At 55.0% G+C, this 6,000-nt stretch overlaps 1 protein-coding gene across 1 annotated transcript in view; it reads right to left on the reverse strand.

Moving 5' to 3' along the window:
• Positions 1-6,000, reverse strand: part of Ripor3 (RIPOR family member 3) — a 73,782-nt gene that overhangs the window by 67,739 nt on the left and 43 nt on the right. Inside the window, 1 exon segment of the mRNA XM_052725491.1 lies at positions 5,638-6,000. This exon segment is cut by the window's right edge and continues 43 nt beyond it. The gene's annotated coding sequence lies outside the window, so the exon portion shown is untranslated.

Genomic DNA, 6,000 nt, shown 5'->3' on the forward strand with positions numbered 1-6,000 from the left:
CCAAGGAAGGAGTGATCTGGTGAGTGTGGGGTATGTGACCCAAGGAAGGAGTGATCCAGTGAGTGTGGGGTATGTGACCCAAGGAAGGAGTGATCCGGTGAGTGTGGGGTACGTGACCCAAGGAAGGAGTGATCCAGTGAGTGTGGGGTATGTGGCCCAGTGTCCGTCACAGAATAGAAACATGTCCTGTTCCCATGGTGTCCCTAGAGGCCGGTGCCATAGGGTCCTAAGTCCCCATCCTGACAGGTCCCCCTGCAGTCTAGCTGTCAGGGTCCTCTCCCTCTGGGAGCAATCACAGCACCAAGACCCAGGACATGTGGTCAGCTATAGCAGGCGGCCCTCAGGGGACAGCACACTGGCGGTCGCAGCCACTGTGGAATCGGAGCCCATACTCGGCTTGCCTTGGCTTTATCTGGAATAAGGAGGCATTGTTAGTTGGTTTTACAGGAGATGGAACCCAAACCCTTCTGCATTCAAGGCAAGTACCTAAGACCAAGCCTAGTCTGAGAAGACGGCAATTGCTCAAGGCCTTGGAAGGTCCCAGAGACGGACAACATGAGAGGAGAATCCACACAAAGGCCCAGGGGCAGAGCTGTCCCCAGCCTGACTGAGAGAGGCAGGTGTGGAGAAGGTATGTTGACCTGGAGTTAGAAAGGTTTGGATCCTTCAGGCCTTGTATTCTGAGTGATAGGGAGCTGGGCCAGGAAGAAGCAGGCGAGAACAGAGGATGTGGCTTTGCTGGGACAGTGGAGGTGACCAGAAGCCATGGATTTCTGGATCGTTGTTGGAGGGCAGCACCATCACAGTTCCATTTTTTTTTTTTTTTTTTTACTGAAAAGTAGAAGCTGCTGGGCTCCACACAAGTATGTCAAAAAAAGTATGGAACCCGGTTAGAAAGTGTTTGTCAAACTAACCCGGTAAACCCAGCTTAGAAGGCAGACCGGTGGAGCTGTGTGCGTGCGTGCAGAGATCACAGGACAACTGGTGGGAGTCAGTTTTCTTCTTCTACCACGTGAGGTTTGGTGGCAAATGCCTTTACCCACTGAACCATATGACCAGACTGGACTGTTCAGGCAAAAGGAAGAGGTGGGAATAACATGGGTGGGCCGAGGTCAGGGTGCGCCCATGCGTGCAATCGGGCACGTGGTGCTGAGAATGGGATCCAGAGCCCACACAGGCTAGGCAAGAGCTCGGTCCCTGAGCTACATCCCGCCCAGCCTGCTGTTGCAAAGTGCCAAAAGGAAGGAGGGAGGGGGGCTGGGGGGTAGAAGGAAGGACTTGCAGGCAGAGATGGAGGTCTGGAACAGAGACACCTGACTTCAAGAGCCTTACCAGGCAGAGCACAGGAGTCCTGAGGATTTTGGTGGGAAACCACACGGACATCTGGAATGTCCCCTTGCCCAGACAGTCACATAACCCCTCTGTACTCTTCCTGCCACACCAAATAATAAAACATGACACACTCTTAGCTCTTTTTAAATCACTACGGGCCTGCCCCACCCCCCCACCACAGTCACACAGCTTAGCTAACGCCCCCACCCCCCCCACCTGGGCCTCCTCCTTGGCCAGGCAGGAGGAGAGGCGGGACTTGGGTATGAGAAAGATTTTCCTTGCTCTGGCCGGCTCCAGGGCGGCTGGAAAGGGCCCACCTGGCTCCTAGGGTTTCTAAAAATAGAACGCTGTCTTAACTCATCTATAGGGCTGGCTTAGCTGTTCCTTTGAATTGTTCCAAGACATTGTTTCTATTAGCACCGTCATTCTACGGGAAAATAGAGGCTGGCAAGATCACGACGTGAAATGGCACGCAATTAACCAGAAGCTGCCACTGGCGGGACCTACGATGGATGCTCCTTGGATACAGAAAGCAGGACCAAAGATGCAGGGACCACAGATGCAGAAGCCAAGATGCAAAGACCGAAGTGCAGTGAGCAAAGCGTGTGTCCCCACTCCGATGGCCCTGGAGGAGCCTGGATATCCTTCCTGGAGACAGGCGCCCCCCTTCTCACCCCAGGGCTGGAGCCAGAGAACGCAGGTTTGGGTCTGACACTCCAGGACGGTGAAGACCTGTCCATGACAAGATCTCCGAGGCCCTGGGCAGTGGTATGGACATCAGGGAACCAGTGGTGTGGTGCCAAAGGCTTATCAACCAGCTCCCGGGGCTCTGTGTTCACACAAACCCATGTACACACACACACACACACACACACACACACACACACACACAGAGAGAGAGAGAGAGAGAGAGAGAGAGAGAGAGAGAGAGAGAGAGAGAGAGAGAGAGAGCAGTATATGGCAATCAAGAATGTAGATCTTACACTTTACTAATAAAAATAAATAAAATGTCCAGGGTCTGGAGAGATGGCTCAGTGTTTAAGAGCACTGGTGGCTCTTCCAGAGGACCCGGGTTCAATTCCCAGAACCCACATGGTGGCCCACAACTGTCTGTAACTCCAGTTCCAAAAACTCAAGCCTCCCAATACCGTCTCCTGGCCTCCTTGAGCACTGCACACATGTGGTACACAGACATACACACAGACATGCAGACACACAAAATAGAAATACTTATTTAATAGCCAGGCGTGACAATGCATGACTTTAGTCTCAGCACTCAGGAGGCAGAGGTAGGCAGATCTCTGAGTTCGAGGCCAGCCTAATCTACAGAGTGAGTTCCAGGACAGCCAGGGCTACACAGAGAAACCTTGTCTCAAACAAAACAGCTTATTTAAAAAATAAAATACTACTACTACAAGATTTACATAGCCACGCATGGTGACATACGCTCCTGTCCTAGCCCTCAGGAGGCTGAAGCAGGGGCATCACACACTATTTTTCTGAAGATTTCAAACGATCAAGTCATTTGCATGGAACCTTTTTGGCAGTTTTGATCCCGACTCTTGCATGTGACCGGGAGTGAGGGAGTGTGGCTTTGTGGGAAGCCTGGTGCTGTCCCTTTACCTCAGCAAGTGGGCCAGCAGCAAAACACAGTGTGGGAGTCCACTGGGTCACCAGAGGTAGGCAGCGTCTTTCCTGGGCAACAGGCAGGCAGCAAGAAGGCAGAGGCAGGACGTGATGTTTGGGTGAATGCCTTCCCACCGGCCACTTCTCAAACCCAGCACTAGACAGAGTAACAAAGCAAGCCCCAGGTTGGATCTTCGGGCAGTTTCCCACCAAAGCCAACTTCAAGCTGCGGAGACGAAATCGCTGACCGTGGGATGGGGAAGAGCTGTGCAGTGACCTGCTACCCTTCCATGTTCCTGCCATTCAGATGTGATGGGACGCAGCTCAGAGGCTTGGAAATGACACAGTGAGCTGTGTGGGGCCAGAACATGGCTTGGAGACATACTACACCCTCAGCACAACTGAAGCCCTGGCTTTGTTCCCAGCACAAAGAAAATGGTTTCCCAAATGCCGGCTGCAGGAGCCAGAGAGATGACTCAATGGCTAAGAGCACCAGCTGCTCTTCCAGAGGACCAGGGTTCAAATCCCAGCACCCACATGGAGGCTCACAACTGTCTGTAACTCCAGTTCCAGGGGATCCAGTGTCCTTTTCTGGTCTCTGAGGACACCAGGCTACTTGGTAAGGCTATCTCAAAACAGCAAGAGCTGGCCCACGGCTCAGCACTCGCTGCCCCGTGCCAGGCCCAGAGTCGATCCCCAACACCACAAGTGAAAAGGAGAAGTGATGAGCTCCGTGTACTTGTTACCTGGTTTAAACAGAATTTATGGTGAGTTTACATAATTCTGGGTTTAGCAACCAGTTCTCACCCAATTCCTAAGAGTCTGACAGTGGGCTTTCTCAGGAAGGCGCCCCAACCCCTGTGTGGGAACCACACCGCAAAAAAGTCCCCTGTCAGGTGAGTTTAGACCACTCAGTGGGTAGAGGCGTTTGCCTTCACAAGCCTGGAGCCTTAGCTCCGTTTCTGGGACCCACAAATAGCAGAAGCTCTGAGACCTGTAGGTAAAATGGCAAGGCAGGAGCCCCGCCAGCAAGGTCCACCATAGCAACCCCCTGGGCTGCTCAGCCCTGAGAATCCCAAGCCTGCCTGCAGCTGACAGGCCAGCAACCATGTCTCCAAGCCCACCAGCATTCTGGTACCCCACCCTCCCACTGCACTGGAGTTCTCCCACATACCTGTGGAGCAGGATGATGGACTGGAGTACTCTCCAAGCCCCACCCCACCTACCATCCTGGCCTCACAGGTCTGGGAGGAGACCCAGCCTAGGGCCTTATGCATCTTAGACAAACACCTTGTCCTGAACTACAGTATCTCTGCCCTAGGAAAGCTCCTGCTCGGGAGTCCCAGAATCCAGACTACAGAAATGAGCGGTAGCATCAAACAAACCCACTGTCTTGCAGATGGGGAAACTGAGGCTAAGATAAGCAATTGGTTAAAGTCACAAAACCTAGGTTCCCTAGGACTGAGAGGGCTCTTGGGACCACAGCTCAAGCCTCCACTTACTCTCAAGGCAGGGGATTGAGTCCACCCCAGAAAGGGAAGGAGGTGTGGGTCCACCCCAGGGCTGCTGCCCAGTGGAACATTCCAAAGGAAGACAGGCCACATCTGGGTGTTGAGACCTTCACCTCTGGCTGGGCGCCTGGCCCTGGGGGCTTCCCACCTGCTGCCATCCTGCTGAGGACTTCCTGGCTCTGGAATGTAACTGAACCTCCTTCCTAGTGCCCAAGCTAACTTTGTCTGCAACCCACTCCCTGCCCACTGCCAGCCGCAGCCGCAGCAGCAGCAGCAGCAGCAGCGACGGATATGCAAATAGCCTGCCATGGTATTAATATGAGATTCCCCCCAGGGGAGACGTGTGGAAAGTGCTGGTGTGTTTCACAATTCTGTTTTGTCCAGAGGAGCCGCGCGGGGGCCCAGAATGATTTAAAACAGATTTTTGAAAAGGCAAAATAAAACTGGAACAAAACCTAGTCAAGGCATGAGCCACACTCCCCACCCCCAGCTCTCTCCCGCCCCTGACGGCAATCCTTTTTCTCTCAAGTCCCTGGGGACCGTCTAGGCAGCAAGGTGAGGCGGTGGCAATGGGCACTGTCCTCCCAGCAGAGAGCGCCCGGCCCAGCTAGAGCAACCGTCGCCTTCCTGACAGCTGAAGGGGGCTTGCAGAACTGAGGCTGCATGCCTCCTCTGCCCCTTCCTAAGGCAACAGACAGTCTAGTCTGCTCCAACCATGCCTGGAATAAAGACGCCGCTCCATTGCTTGTCAATGGCACTGGTGGGTTGTGTGACCTAGACAGGTCGCTCCATCTCTCTGAGCCTTTGTATACAAGGAGTGGGGGTGGGGTGGGGGGTGGGGAGAGTCCTCTCCCAGGAAGGGGGAACCCCGGGGATTCCCTAAATATTCCCTGTACCAACCCGCGTCAAAAGTGCCCAGCACTGTGCCTGAGACATAGTGTCATGCAAGAGCCCCTTAAAGATTTTCCGGATAACCACTCTGTTTAAAGATGGACAGGGACACACGGAGGCCCAGAGAGGGAAAGGAATTTGCCCAAGGCTGCACAGCACTGTTATCTCGGTTCCAATCCAGACTCCCTCTCCTGGTGCTCCAGGTGAGTGCGAGGAAGCGGCCCCTCCTCTCTCCACCTGCACGTGCCAGCCTCCTGGGGACGGTATTGTCACTCACCGTGGAGCGGTCTGGACCTCCCGGACGGAGCCCCACCGTCCTGCGCCGGCTGGCTGTCGCTGTCCGCGGGCAGGCGGAGCTCCTCGCAGCCCGCTGGCCACCGCGGGTGCTGGTTCTGGGAATGCACTAGGTGGCCCCTGTATCCGGCTGTCCCCAGCTCTGGCCGCTGCGATAGAGCTTATCTGGCGGGTGTCAGGGTGCAGCGGCCGAGGGACCGGGGTTCCCGGAAGCCTCCAGCCCCGGCCCTGCGCCCCCGGATGCCGCGCTGGCCCGTCGTGTCACCGCGCTGCGCGGACACTCCCCTGCCGTAGCTGCAGGAGGCCACCTCCTACTCCCATCTCGGCTGATTCCAAGTCCATGAAA

The sequence above is a fragment of the Peromyscus californicus genome, unplaced genomic scaffold, assembly GCF_007827085.1.
Source record: "Peromyscus californicus insignis strain IS unplaced genomic scaffold, ASM782708v3 Scaffold_7__1_contigs__length_154581171, whole genome shotgun sequence".
NCBI classification, from domain to species: domain Eukaryota; kingdom Metazoa; phylum Chordata; class Mammalia; order Rodentia; family Cricetidae; genus Peromyscus; species Peromyscus californicus.